The sequence below is a fragment of the Cottoperca gobio genome, chromosome 8 (genome assembly GCF_900634415.1).
Source record: "Cottoperca gobio chromosome 8, fCotGob3.1, whole genome shotgun sequence".
In the NCBI taxonomy this organism is placed as follows: Eukaryota; Metazoa; Chordata; class Actinopteri; order Perciformes; family Bovichtidae; genus Cottoperca; species Cottoperca gobio.
The window spans coordinates 14,837,271-14,853,160 of record NC_041362.1 but is presented as its reverse complement, the minus strand read 5'-3'; the positions used below and the strand labels follow the sequence as shown (position 1 = coordinate 14,853,160).

Here is a 15,890-nt window from a genome sequence, read left to right as displayed (position 1 = left end):
GATAATGGGTCATTTTTGTAAAATAGAAACATATAGACATGTAAAATAAGTTTTTAGGTGGGGAATTTGACAAACTTAGAAACAAATTAAGCATTGTATAAACTAGCTTTATGCTATTAGCTGTAGTGTTATCGAATTTTACACGCTGTACAGTTTGCAGCTCAAGTTTCTTCCTTTAATATCGTCTTTGTTATCTGTGTTTGCCACAGTGACTAACTTTACCATGATTCGAGCTGCACAGAGCCTTATAAATGTGCTCACACAGAACCTCTCTAAATATAATAAAGCTTGGTAATAACTAACATTAAGTTTTTAGCATCACATTTTTATAGTTTACATGCCGTAACTTTAGCAGTCCTCATTGTTGTTGTTTTTGTCTTTGCAAAGGCCCGGTTCAAAGAAACTTGAGCTGGTCCCGAGCTGAATATTGAAAAGCACCAGGTCGCAAAAGTGAGTCGAGCAGAGCCATACCATGCGGTAGATTTTTTATTTATTTTTTAACTTTTTGCCAATACTGAAATTAATACTGTTAGTATTTCACCAGTTGCCTCGTGACAACATGAAAAAGAATAAAACATATGGCCTCAAAATATAAAAACTGGTGTACTTTACCTATGTAATAAAAAATGTTCACTACTTTTGACTGATACCCATAAAAAAGGTCTTCCTAAAAGTGTCCTATTAGTTTGTAATCAGACTGTGGCTTCTCCCTAAACAAGTGTAAAGTTTAGCCGCACTGGTCACGGCGGGTGTGCCATTTAGCCTGCAGGAGAAAGCTGCAGGATGCAGTCTAATCCGATAATGGGATTACATCGCACTTACCTTAGCTATAAACAGACCGATGTACAGAGATGCTGATACAACTCAGACAGACGCCATGGCTGCACCATTAAATGTGTAGTCATTTAGTTTAGTTAGATAATTGCATAGTGGCTCATCAATATATTAAAACATTGTTACTATAGGCTGATATAAGATTATGCATTACAAATGCAATGTTTACATGTTGGAAATATTTACTGCATTAAAGAATTAACTATAAACCAAAAAACTACTCCATAGCAAAGACATTTCACACAAAAAAAGTCTCCAATTGAACATTGAAAATGTATAATTTAATTGTTGCAACAGCTTCTTTATAAAGCCTCAACTCATTAACATAATTTGAATCTAAAACGGCTTATTTATCATTAAGCCAGGAGAAAACAATTGAAAATCAATTAACACCAAGACACTTAGTGATAAAATGCATTGTCCCAGCGCTGATCTGCTGTGAGCAGCAGTGATCTGAGTTGATGCTACAGCCTTCTTATATTCTTCAAAGGACATATTTATGAGAGAAAAGCACCCTGAGCATCTTTATTACATGGAGTTTTAGTAGTACGCGTTGAATTAAAGTTGCAGACTCCTATGAGGTCTGAAGTCTGTAAGCCTGTGACAGCAGTCTGACAGAAAGGAAGGTGGCAAGCATTGCTGTTCAACACAGTCATCAAAAGTCGCCAAAGTCAGAAATGTTTCATTCCTACACATAGGGGCTTAATTCCCCCTAAACCATTCTTGTCAACACGTTAAATGACAGCGGTTTGCCTAATCTGGTACGATCGAACTGTAGATGCACTCCCCGCTGCACTCATCCTTATTTTGCTGCCACCTTCAGTCACCACCGTCCTCGCTCTGTTCCCACACTTCCCCCTCTCCCTCCTTCCTCCAACCATCAAGTGCTTCAGCAGATGGTTTTGGGTTCAACAACAGCAGCAGCGCATGGTGGGGGCCCTCCTGGAGTGCATGCATACACACCATGGACAGCATCTGTTTATGAATGGGCTGACAATTGCCCATCCCCCGACAGCTACAGCTGACAGAGGGAGGGGACATCACAAGTCACCAAAACCAAAGGATAAAGAAGAACAAGGCGGTGAGAACAGTGGGAGGGAAAGAGAACAGGACCACAAAGTTGCAATTGCATGTTTTATGGTTTGTTTTTTTCTTTTTCTAGTGGTAGGTGGTACTGAAAAAAAGGAAAACAAAATTCAATTCAAGATCCTATTTATCCTGCATTTAAATGTATATCAGCTCTTAAAAGCACAATAATATAACTGATGAAAAAGGGGTTAATCTAAATGTCAGTCCATCTAGACAATGTGGAATAATACATCAACACCAGACTATTTTTTACAATCAATGAATTGATTGAATCACTTTTCAAGCAAAATACCAAATATTTGCTGGTACCAGCCTATAAAATATTAGCATTTTCTGTTCTTCTATATAATAGCAAATTAATAAAATACCAATCTGGACAGCTGATTGCACTATTAAGCACATACTTTTGGGTTTTTCCATCTTGAGACAGAGGCTGGGCTGAGAGGGATGAAGAGCAGCAGACAGATGAAAGTTGAGGAAAATAGTTGTAAAAAGGAAACTACTAGTGATGTTATGTACAACTCTGTAGCACACTAGTTTAGAGTCCAGTAGATTTCTTTAAACCTGACTCCTTCCGTCTTTATTAACTTATGGGTGTCTGCTACATCAGTTAAGTTTAAAGCTACTTCTTCTCTCTACTCTTTTGATATTCACAGTGTTGCACAGATTTCTGCCACCCACTTGCCTTTTCTGTGAACCTTTTTCTGCCGGCTGTCAAATAAAGCTGAAAGACGTTAAAAATAATCAAACTATATTTGGGTTTCTGAGGAGATAGAGATCAGAAGTCTGAGGCTTGAGACTACTGCATGCTAAGACCCCGTGGGAGTGTTTTCACTCCCAGAAGTGAGTCATGCAGTGAAGCCAGCGAGGTATTGATTGCATTTGTAGCTTTGTGGAAGTAGACGTTTTCACACACCCCAGACATACACCCAAACATAAACTGATAGACAAGAGCAGCCACAAAAACACTCACAAGAGTTTGTCTGTCCCTGAAAAACAAAAGCCACAGGGTAGTCGCGTGGCTAATTACCATGTATAACACCACATCATTTGCATTAGCGTGTTCTCACGGAGGCTGAACTCTGGAGGCTCGGTTCAGGAAAGCCATCACTCAATTAGTGAATGACAATAAGTGTCTCCCCATCACAAACAGCCCAGCAGCGAAGGCTTTGCGAGGCTGACATAGCTCGGTATGACATTTCCAGCCTATCTGCATTTAAACAGTCATTTCAACCGTGCGGTCAAAATCAGGCCGGTTCATTTAAAGTCGAGGTAACTTAAGCAAAGCAATACGATATTTCTGGCTCAAAGAATGCAACTCAGTTGAGCTGCTAGCGGAGGGGCAAGTTATCCGTCAAAGTATTTCCTACAGCAAGGTTTCTGAATACAAGAACAAAAGAATGTATTTAATGTTGAGTGCAGTTTACTTGTTGTAAATTGTATATCGTTTTTTAAAAATGGCAAAACAATTGCAAATAATAGATTTCAATATTTTTATATTAATATATTATATTACTTTGAAGCTTATAATTTAGACATTTTCTTGTTGCGGCTCAAAACCGTTACAAAATTAAAGTCAAAGTTTTGTAAAAACCAAGTCTGTTTCAAACGGCTCACAGCGTCAACTACACTAATTAGATAAGACACTATTAACACCGCAAAACAACTTGTTCAACTAAAATTCCCTGTGTGGATTGTATCCTGTCTGAACCTGCAAAGTTTGAAAGCACCAAATGCTCCATTTCAGCTCCTTGCATATTCCAGTCTCATGACCATCTGCAGGTGTGGCTTTACTGCTCGGAAGGGGCAATGGTCAACTACCTGATCCCCAACCAAAGTAGCAATGTTGCAACGCCTTAGGAATTTATAGCACTGCTGTATTAAATTCCAAACACGACGATCTCAAGTTGGGTACTTCAGCATGGAGTCATTTAATACATTGCTACAGCTTCAACACGGCATAAACAGTTGTGAAAACACTAGATATTTTTAGACAAGAATGAAAACATGTTGAGCCACGGTAATTTTGGGAGTGTCAACAGTCGACCAAAAGTGAAAGTGAAGCCAGACAGCCTATTGCTCTCGAAATCAAAGGAAATAACACTAGTCACAAACTAATTACACATTATTTTGTGTTATGACTACAATAAGCAATAAACTGCATCTGTGACTACCTGAGAGCTGAGTCTGTCTCAAAACTGACTCACACTTTTGCTTATGCAAAAATAAAGGGTTTCAGAGTAGGAACGTCCAAACACTTATTCAGTTTTTGCCTCAAAGGATGTAATCCCACTGGTGCCGCAAATGCTATAAATGTATGAACTTTTAGATACCGTGGTTTGCCTTTTATAGAGACATCCACCAAATGCTATTTGTAAACTTTAGGACAAGACGACAACTTTGAAAAATGAAAGCAAAACCACTTTCCAAAAGCTATGAATTGAAACAGAAATGACCGCAAGCAACACTGTACGGTTGGCAGCCTGTTATTTATGGAACAAAACCCTGTTTCGAATCTAGATTTAGGCTACGTAATAAGCTGCTATTGGAAAATACACAAATCTCAGAATCAAACAGTGTTAAGTTGAGAAACATAATTTAGGCTCATATAGAATGCTACGGTTAAAGTTCAATATGTTTTTTTATAAATGTAAACACGATTTGCACGAGACAAATCCTTTAAATGTTAGTGTGGCAAGGCAATAAAACTGCAAATCAAAGATGCAATGTGGGGGAAAGAAATCATGTCACTATCTAAGAAGGGTATTACTACAGCTTCCCCTTACATTGCTCCAGCAGAAGTCCCACCCACATACACACAGCTGGAAAATATGTCCCAATGTTAGGAAACAAACCAGCAAAAATAAAATACCATACTAAGCCAATCTCTAAATAATATTTTCAAAACCATGAAACACATTGAATACATTACAAAAGACATAACAGAAACGGGACTAAACCAGCATAAAAACAAGGCAGATGACATGTTTTACGTCTCTTGTTCGAACATCCTCAAACACCGACAACAGACACTTTAGAGACAGGAAGAAGGTGAGTTCATGCACTGGCTCTCTCGTACACGCAATAAAAAAAACTCAATCTAGAGAATTAAACATGATAAGATTCATGAACAGATTTAGGTTCTAAAAACAGATTAAACGCAGCCCTTGGAGCGGGTTGATGCACTAGTTGTGGTCCACGGCTCTATTGTGTGCCTGCAACTGTATGGACACAATGAGCTGCACAAACACCTCTCCACACACAAAACATCAGGACTCTGGCTTCTCATTTAGCAATTTTAAAACAGCAAAGCTTACTCAGCACAATGCGGCCTAGACCAACCCAGACCCTCCAATTCAATTCAAACGGAACTGCATGTGCTTGCATAAGCAGCAGCTGCCCATCCCCTGTCCCCCACACACAGACCTTTAGTAGCCCACCACACAGAGACACAGGTCATGCTATCATCTAAAGAGAAGTGGCCCCAAAAGGTGATATACATTGGTACTCATGTATGTGTAATATTTATGGTGGCACACTCACCTGTAATGATGCTTCAGCTTCTTTGGTGGCAACAGCTTTCAATTCCGAATCTCTGAAAGACAAGGATAGAAAAGTTAATTTTTCAGCTTTAAAAGACCAGATTTACCTAAACACACAACAAATAAAAGATACCTTGCATGTGAGTGTTACACACTTTTATTGGTTTGCAGTGATTACAACCCCTTGTAAAAAAATAAACTACTACATGTAGTGCCAGTCGTTTATGCATGGCAAACAGGGCCCCATTAAAATGTCTCAAATTAATTATTGATGGTGAACTGGTCCAAAGGCAAGCACCTCACTCACAAAATGTATGCAAGGACAAGCATACACAAACAACCTGTAAGACCCGTCAGTAATTGATAGTATTTTTAACTAGCCGATGTGGAAATGCAAGTTGAACTGCATAACAGGACAATGTACGACAACTGTCCCTAAAGCTCAGTCCTATACAAGGTTAATAGAGATTGTGTGTGTTTCTGAAAGTGAGAGAGAGTGTAGGTCAGGGTTACAGCTCGGGTCCTGATCGGCCATTATCTCAGCTGTTGCCTGATTTACAGCTTAACCAACATGGCTTCTCTCGAGCTGGTATTTTTTCTAACGCCGCAAAGACGAACAATGCCTTACATTTGATTACAGTCGATGCAATTAAATCCGTATGTCATTTAGGCGTTCCTGAAGCGTCGTCGGGCGGGTGTAAAAAGTTAGGTGGATACTACAGCAAAACCAGCAGAGCGGAGGTCTAGTGTTGAGCTAACCAGCTGCTCTGCCTCTCTGCCGATAGAGGGTGCTAAACACACTGAGCGAAATACAACTCTGCAGCTTCACAATTTCAACTCTAAATGTATGTAATAATGTGTTTTACCGCCAACTGATTAATGTTTAGGGGTATTTAAACAACTGTGTCCCCTTTGCAAGTCACCAAACAGCCGGGCAATCAGTCAGAGTCGCCGCCAGGCAACCTGCGTCGTCGAATTAGCAAGGCTGCTAATGCTAGCTAAAAGCTAACGTTACGAAGCGGCTAGTTAACTACCCAGTCTTTTTCAAATATAGCCCGATAATGGTATTTTATTAAACACAGTGATACATGAAATCTATAACCAATGTTAATTTAAGGAAAAACACATTCGTAGAAACACTCATATCGAACGAAAGACATAATTTCTCTCTTTTGACAGATATGTGCGCACAACCGGTGAGCTAAGGTTAACCAGTGCTCGTACTAGTTAGCGTTAGCATAAGGTTAACCTGCAAACAAATACAAAGGTTTGTCTGTCACACACGACAGACACCTGCAGGTAAACACTATCCCTGGTTTATCAGTCGATGTGTTTAACATTTATAATTGCAATCGGCAATGCAACCGAACTGCGAAATGCTAGCCGAACAGGAGGCTAGCTAGCTTAGCTCAGTAATTGCTAACTAAACAACAGCGGCAGCTCAACTTGTCTACACCAGTCCCCAGTCTCCCTGCTCAGGGCTCTCTGCGTACATTAGCTCACCACAAAGAAATGCGGTGTTCTGGTCAAGAAAACATCTTAAAACCAACCTTACCTCATTGAAGTATAAAGTGCAACTGAGTGGAAAGGAAAGCCGGCTGTAAGGCTAAAAGAAAATTCAACGCGTTTGCAGCATCTACGAGGGGAGGCATTCGTCCTGCATGATCGCCATTTTCTTAACTCGCTGCTGGCTAACCTTCTTTCGCTTGAGCTCTGCTTTCCCCTCCTCTCTCTCTCTGCATTCAGCTCTGACTGTTTCTGGAGGGGGGAGACAGAGCAGGAAACACACTCACCACTTCCTCTGACTGAGAGAACCAAACACAGCCAAAGGTAGCTACATGGTATCGAGAGAAGAGTAAAAGTATGTAAAGCCAGTCAAGCATGGCAATGTTCAAGGTAAGCAGTTTAGTCCCTACAAATTAATAAACCCATGAGAAAAGTTTCCATATGCATTATACCTAAACCATTAACATTAAGAACAATGTTATTTATTGTATTGTATTTAAGTATTGTTTTAACTAGGGATGAGCAATGTGAAAATATAAATATGATACCCAGAGTGCATCTCCCATTGTCAATATAAATGTATCTGACCTGTACAGACAAGCACATTTAGATATTATAGTCCAAGGTCATAGCCAGAGTTTTTGAAATACTGAGGTCCTCCAACAAACCCCAAACCACCCTCATAACAGTATAACCAGAAACCAAAAATATTTAAATTTCTTTAATTATTTAGATGTTTTTATATTTTACTTTTTTCAATGATACATACATTTTATTTCCTATATACTATACAAATACTGGAATACTACAGCCCTAGTCTATAGCCACATTTTACAATAACAGTATTCAGGGTTAGTTTATTTATCAGTAAACCGAACACACAGAAGGTAAAAGTAAAAAAAAACCCCATATATATCTAATCATTCAGTTCCACCGTGAGTCCTTGTAGAAACATTTAGCTGATGCCATAGCCTAAAATACATGGTAAAGTATAGTGATGATGTGGTTGTATTGGACACATTTTAACACACATTTATTTTAATATCCTGAAAAGTATCAGAACAAGAAAATTCTTGAGAAAAGTCCTGTCATTTTTTCACAGGTAAACAGTCTTTCTGTTGGAGGGTCCAGAGTCCAACCCCCGCATCAACATACATTACCTGCTGAAGTGTGCTTGAGCCCAACAATGAATCACTAGTGTCTGTCTGTGTTTTCAGAAGTGTTTCTGACCTCTAAAACGGGTCACGATCCTTGGATCTTTATTTGGCTCAATCAGCTTTTTGATAGCGAGCACAGTTTTTTTTAAATCATAGTTTTAGTTGTATGCCTTTTTAAAGACATGATGTCTGAAGAAGTAGTTGGAGTATCACTGCCGCAAACACTACCACCCATAATGCTTCAGGTACTCCTGGATGACACAGACCTACAAACACAAGAATTACAGCAGCTCTCTACTGTTTTCACCGGCTTGTTATTGCCATTCTTTGGTTTTTGTGTAAGAAAACAACCCTAAAAAGAGTTTAAAAAAGAGACGGGCAGAGACCAGAGAGATTCCTAAACAGAAGAGAAACAAATACAGTGTGGAATCTGCCAACTGCAACGTTTCACCAACGAGACAAAGGCTGTTGCTGCTTACAGAAGAGACCGGCTATCATGTGTGTGCAAAGCAGTGACCATTGACCCACCAATAGCAAAAACAACTCCCTTCCTTATGCACAAATTACCTCCCTTATCTGTGTGTATTAGAGAGAGAGAGAGAGAGAGAGAGAGAGAGAGAGAGAGAGAGAGAGAGAGAGAGAGAGAGAGAGAGAGAGAGAGAGAGAGAGAGAGAGAGATAGATATCATCCACTGCCAAGTAATGATTTTATGTGACCAACGAGTGGGAGATTAGATGTTACAGCGTATAAACAAGTGTTTAACCTTTCAGTACTCGGGAACTGTTGACAAATACTACTCAAATCTAGGTTGCAAAAATTAATTCCTACTGCCTTCAGATACCATTTGCGTCCAAATGGGAAAATATGAATTGATATAACATTTGGGATTCTTCCTGCTTTCATGCACCTGTTTTCAGCTGTCAAGTCATAATCACAAAGTCAGACACAGTGAGGATATACTACTGTATGAAAGAGGCAATAAAATGTCCCACTTCTGAAGTGAAAACTAAGAGTCTACAGCACAGTGGTGCTTTGAGCTGAATGCTAATGTCAGCATGCTAACATGCTCTCAATGACACACCCATGACATTTACCATGTTCACCTTTATCAATGTAGATACATGTCTCTCACTGCAAATCCCATTATTCAATGTTATAGGTAGATTGGAAGGGGAGAATAGGACACTACAGGGCGCAGTGACATGAAAGCAGATAGTTTGGGGCACTCTGACACATGCATGCAAACAAACTGCAGATCTCACATGTCCCAACAAGGACACAACAGATGTTCACAACATCTGTTTGAATGAATTTTGAATTGTTGGTTTGAATAACGTTGTTCTTTATATAAGTGGAACCGGGAAGTTAAACGTTAGGTCAACTACGGTGTATAAATGACCTGGGAGTTTGCCTGGCTTGTTCAGTGAGTGTCCACTTGTGCGTCACAATATACTGAGGCAAACTAGCGTTAGATTAGGCTGGTAGAGCGTAACAAAACAGAAAAGTCCAGAGACAGCCAGCGTAAAAACCTGAACAAAGCAAGACAGAGAAGAATAGAACAGTACAGAATAGAGCAAAACAGCTCTGCTGGTCAGGTCCCAGCAATAGTAAAATAAAATGGTGATTTTTTTACATCTGGGGTAACATGAAGAGTACAAAAACTGTATTTTAAACTCCTAGTTTTTGTTTTAAAATGGCCCAGAAACCCATACCCGATAGTAACCGGGATGTTTGTGTTGGAAAGGGCAGAAAACAACTTTTTGGCTGTTTGTCACAATGAATGAATGTACAAGCTGAGTGTACGCGAGATTTACTCGGAGAAGAGCAGGGCAGTGTAGGCAAAAAGTTATAGTCTGTGAGACGGCAGTCAACTTCACAGACAAAGAAGCGTATACAGAAAAGGCCAAGGTTAAGTCATTGACACACACAGAAGTTCAAATGCAGGAAATGCCCGGTTCCTTGGGCAAACAAATGCGTACAGGTACACATGTGTCCTGTATTTTCTGAATCAGCACTGGCTGTGATAAAGTTATGCAATTGCGTACATGTGTAAACACCCTCCACTACCGCTTCAAAAGCTAACATGCACATTAATAAACACACACAACTTTATTTGGGATTTAATGTTTGCTTGTTTTGTGGGTTTGGCTCAACCCCAGTCACACACACAAACCTGCAGGAACACAGGTCACAGTTGCAGCTGCAGGAGCTACGAGGCGTGTAAAAATGGGAGGACCATTGTACTAGAGAGAGAGAGAGAAAGGAGCATAGAAAATCAGACTGAAATGTGAATGTACTGGAGGAAAAGGGAAAGTGAGCAGGCAGGAGAGAGGAACAGAAAGTTAGTGAGGAGAGAGAGATTATGCAGAGAGGGAGAGAGAGAGAGATAGACTGACAGACAGAAGGTCAGAAAAGAGATTTGCATGTCAAGTAGTAATAGGCTTGTCCTGAGTACAGACAAGCACACGACTAAGCTGCAGTGTTCATGGTGCTGCAGTGAGTTTGTGTGCATGTGCATGTAGTGCATTATTTTCCCTCACTAAACTAACTGTCGGTGCACCCATCAGAGGACATTTCTTCATTCTGAATAGTTTCTCTAAAGCCTGTAAAACAACATACATGTATAAGTGACTTCAACTTTTTCATTATTCCTTTTGAGTCTGATCCAAATCATTCATCAAACTCTTTCAAACTGCCTCCCCCATCCAGTCCACCCTTATCCCCACAATCCCCTTCATTTTTCATGTTCTCCCTCTCCAACCTCATTATCTTCTCCCTGCCTCCACCCTCCTCCCTCACAATCACACATATACACAATAGCAGCCAGCGGGCACACACACACACACACACACACACACACACACACACACACACACACACACACACACACACACACACACACACACACACACACACACTGACTCATGGGCTGTCTGTCTCTTATTCTTCTTCTCTATTTATTTCTCTTCTTCATTAATGTATGTCCTTTGAGTGAAATGTGTCCATTGAATCTTTGAAATGCTTCAAAACACATGATTTAAAATGCATTTGCTTAAAGTAATGAAGTGCTATCATGAATTAAAAGAGCTTATCCACCAGTATTAACCCATATAAGTTTTGACGGGCCAGTGAGTGCTTGTTGACTGAAATTAACGTCAATTAGTCCATCACATTTTTTTTCTGCCCTTAATGGATCCACACAGTGTCTCATAATTTGATATCTTAATTTCTCTACTGTGCTCGATAATAAAGACATACAAACGTTACCCAAAAGTATTACATTATTATACAGTATTAATTTTAAGTGTTTATAAAAAGAAAAATGTTGTTGCCACGTCTAGATAACTGCACATAAAATCTACCAAAAAGTGTTTTATCTGTCCCTTTGTCTTCTCCACCTCTCTGCCTCTCTCTCTGACAGGGTACCAGCTTTGGAAATGGATTTGTTGTGGCTAAAATTACACCTGGTCCTCAACCAATTACCTGAACATTCATCCTCTCTTCAGCTCTCAGTGCATTGACACACAACAAGCCGAATACCAACCTAATCCATCAACTGTTTTGCTTGTGAGTTTTTTTTTTCACACACAGATGACTTTCATTCACCCTTGCAGACTTTGTTTTGCATGCACATAACAAACAGGCTATTCTGCAATACAAACAGGTACTATAAGGTAATTTCCAGGGGATCTTCCCATTTATGTCCCAGTGATCCATCACAAGGCCTTAAATATGCAGATAGTCTTGATAAGTGTGCTGGATGACAGAATAACATATTCAAATGTACCCCTTTATTTAAATTCACTCTCATTTATATTCATATCACTGATCCAATGCTGGCCTTGCTCCTCTATTACCACAGGAACTCATGCAGATCGGCGGTCACAGGATACAGTGATTGGCCAGTCCTATCGTCATTCATCTCTAGCGGATGTATTTTACATGTGCAGAGAAAGGAGACACTGGGCTGAGAGACAAACACACAGGCGATGATACACACACAGTTACACATTCAATCACACAGACACATTAAAACACACACATAAAGTCACATGCTTAAACTCTGCAGCACACTATGTGCTAACACCAGCACATGAAAGACAGGCCTGACACCCTTGTATTGTTCATTAAGTGAAGTGTGTGTATCTGTAGGGGCGTGGGGGTTAGGGTTAGGAGGAGGGAAGGAGAGATGAGGTAAAAGAAGAATGTCCATTTGGCTCAGTCGTCTACATTCAACAGCAGTGGGATAACATGCTCGCTCACAGTTACTTACAGTGGTGCTTTTTTCATTGTTTGGTCAAGAGTTCAAATTTGTTCAACTTTTGCCTCATTCCCATTGTATGGTTCGGCTCGACTCAACTCATTATCACCAGGTACTTTTTTTTCCCTGTTTTGCTTTTAACTGCAGGTAGCATTCCGTCAGCCGATCGCTTTAGCATCGCTTCATTTTCAACGTGACAAACCTTTTACCGGCAGCCAGATATTGTGTCGTCAATGTGCTAAATATCTAGGTTTTATTCACTATCAGTGAATGCAAATCATTTCTGCATCTTTTGGTCAATCCGTCCAAAAGTCCTCCACACATGGCGCAGGTGTCTCACTTTACTTGCATGAGCGAAATCACTTGACCCGGAAAATTATCAAGCAAAATTGGTGAGGGTACCTTCTAACAGGTTTTGTTGACACAGCCGAAAGCAGCTGGAGCTCCAATAACGGCATTCATTCATTCATTTTCTTAGCAAGCTTTTCCGTATCAGACTCTACAGTGAAATCAAAGAAACACACACCACCACATTAAGTTTGTTGTATGCCAATTTTGTTTTAGAATAAACGAAACATTTTAAAAACAGAGCAGGCAAAAGTCACTCTGAAAGCCAGAGACCAAACTCCTGCGTTACAAAGTAAATATGTAGAAAGGAAAGAGGAAATGAGTTCAGATTAAACCCTGAAGTGAAGCCTCATCTGATGTCACACCACAGCTGAGCTGAATCAGAAGAGGTTCAGTACTAATATTACATCTGATATATTCAGCAGAGGAAATCCATGTTAAACAGTATGATTATTACCATCTTTGGCATTAATCATTTCACTGTGTAGCTTCTAGACATGCAGCTTTCTTCAAGCTTTTCTTTATGTAAAACGTCAAAAAGTCAAAATTGTTAAGACCAAATAATTGTAAAACTAATGTCAGCCCCATCAGCCTCAGCTGTATAACATGTTTAATGCTTGAAAGCAAATGTAATGTATGCCAACACACTGACTAAACATTAAGATTGCTTGACATCAGGATGTTAGCATTGAACTCAAAGCACCACTGATAGGCCTTAATATGAAATATTTTAAGTAATAATAAAGTAATAAGGTTTTTGTTAATACAGAACCTATGGAACAGCTCCTGGGGTGTACATTTGGATTGTTCTACTTTGTGGCATTTGCTTTTCATATGAACTAATATTACTAAGTTGAGTTCTTTTTTTGTAATGTACTCATTGCTGTAGTTTCTTCCGCTTGAATTGAGTTTGAATTGCTGTAGGTTTTCTGTTTAACGTCTGGTTTGTTATTCAACAAAAGCACATTTCATTTATACAGAAAGAGAAAAGAAAACACCATATTTTCAGAGATGAAAAAAATATTGATATTGATATTTTAAATGTTAGGAGTAGTCAGTGTGCCGAACTTTGTAACCTAAAGCACTGTTTAGTGTCTCTGCTGGGCCATGATGCAATGTGTGGCACGCAGGCTGACTGGAGAGCCATTGTCATGGACAGAGCCACTGCTGGCCTTTTGTTAGTGCCGGACAGTCCAGCAGACCTCTTGTGGAGAGAGTGTGTGTGTGTAACTGCAGTTCAAAGTGTGAATGACAAAGAGGGGAATGATGTGATGGGAGGGGAAACAGTGACAGACACAGGAGATGAGAGGGGGAAACGGAGACAGAGAGAAGCTGACAGAAATGACTGAGAGCTAAACTCGACACATTAAACACTTCACACACTCACTTAAATGTGACACCAAGCCATTATAAGACTAATCAACCTCTGACTCTCATTTATTACAACTCCACTATCCTGTTGTCTAGTTCCGTATTTCTTTTGAAAAGAGGTCAATTACCTTCCTCCAACATACACCTTTCCCCCACCAGAACATTCTGAGTACTCACACACACACAACCACACACACGCACACACACACACACACACACACACACACACACAACCACACACACACACACACACACACACACACACACACACACACACACACACACACACACATACACACACACACACACACACTGCCCCAACCCCCATGCCAGTCCGAGCAGCCGAAAATGAAGAGTGTGTATGTATGTGTGTGTATGTATGTGTGCCTGTGTGTGAGTGTGAGTGTGTGTGTGTGTACATAGAATGTTCTAGTGCATGTGTAGATTGTCCTGGCATTCTGCCAGTCTCTCCGTCTCTCATTACCACTGTGTGTGTATAAGTGTCTGTGTGTGTGTGTGTAAGTGTGTAAGTGTAAGTGTGTTTCAGTGCGCAATGGGGCCTGCCAGCGTGACGGGCGTTACCATGGCAACTCCAGAGCAGGTTCCAGATGCAATGCATCATATTTCTACAGGAAGGGGCGTACGCAGACTTGCACGCGCACGCACACATACACATTAAATGGGCAGTAGGACTTTGGTTAACCATGCAGATTAGTTTTATCGTGATGGACCAACTCATTTAAATATTCATTCTTCCTTTTATTCTCCTCCGTTCTGAGACGGATGATTGGCCGCCTGGATCCAGCAATCATTCTGGACACACAAACAGGTACACACACACATATATGGCCACACACATACAGTTAAGCATTTGCTTGCAAAACCGTTTCAGAAAGAACTGTACCCGCTTTTTACCCGCTATACCTTTTTGTTAAAGGAATAGTTTGTCAATTTGGGAAATGCACTTAACCGTTTTCTTTTCAAGAGAAGATTGATACCACCTTCGTACTTCTGTTACGTCTGTACGTCTGTTAAATATGGAGCTGGAGCCAACAGCTGGTTAGCTTAGCTTAGCTTAGCATAGCATAGCATAGCATAGCATAGCATAGCATAGCAACTGAAACTACAATTTTTGAACAGACTAAACAAACGAGACATAACATGGTAATGAGTCAGCTTTAATAGGTGCAGGTCGTGGATTTTGCTAACTTTCGACAGAGCCAGGCTAGCTGTTGCCCTGTTTCTAGTTCTTATGCTAAGCTAACCGGCTGCTGGCTATCCAGCTTTATATTGAACGGATCAAACAATCAGTGTATGTCGAAAATATTTTTAATTTATGTCTTTGGGGATTGTTTTTATAATGTGAACTCGGTTGAGCAGAGAGTTGTGTAGGCTGATTGGGATTCCAGGTTTTCTTTTTTCTTTGTTATGCTATGTAACGTTACGGACTGATTGAATCATTCATCAGACAAACAAACATTCAGCAATTGCTTTGTAATAGTTTCGATTCACTGAAAGAACACTGAAAAGGTACAGCACTTAACAACTTTAGGAGACATTTCTGCTAAATGTAGCTTCTAAAATGTAGGGGTTTTGGATTTTGGATCAAAATGTGGACATTCAGCAGCCCCATGGTGTTACATCTTGTCCCACTATTCCACTTTTTCACCTCGGTGAAAATGTGAAACCAGTGAAACTATGTTTTCATTTCTATTCTGGCTGTTTTTACCTACGTAGGTGACATCCTAAAAATACCCTAAAATGTTTCTCCCCTGTCTCCAT

General features: G+C 40.1%; 1 protein-coding gene across 5 annotated transcripts in view; it reads right to left on the bottom strand.

Moving 5' to 3' along the window:
- The window catches only part of LOC115012763 (trinucleotide repeat-containing gene 6A protein-like), a 36,985-nt gene extending 29,662 nt beyond the window's left edge, over positions 1–7,323 (bottom strand). For 2 of the 5 annotated variants that reach the window (XM_029438552.1, XM_029438551.1), the window contains exons 1-2: positions 7,021–7,323; positions 5,467–5,518 (exon numbers count right to left, since the gene is read on the bottom strand). The gene's annotated coding sequence lies outside the window, so the exon portion shown is untranslated. Of the gene's footprint in view, positions 1–5,466; positions 5,519–6,093; positions 6,181–7,020 lie in introns of those variants that run through there. The other 3 variants (XM_029438553.1, XM_029438557.1, XM_029438554.1) reach the window with 3 other exon arrangements.
- Positions 7,324–15,890: the final 8,567 nt, after the last annotated feature.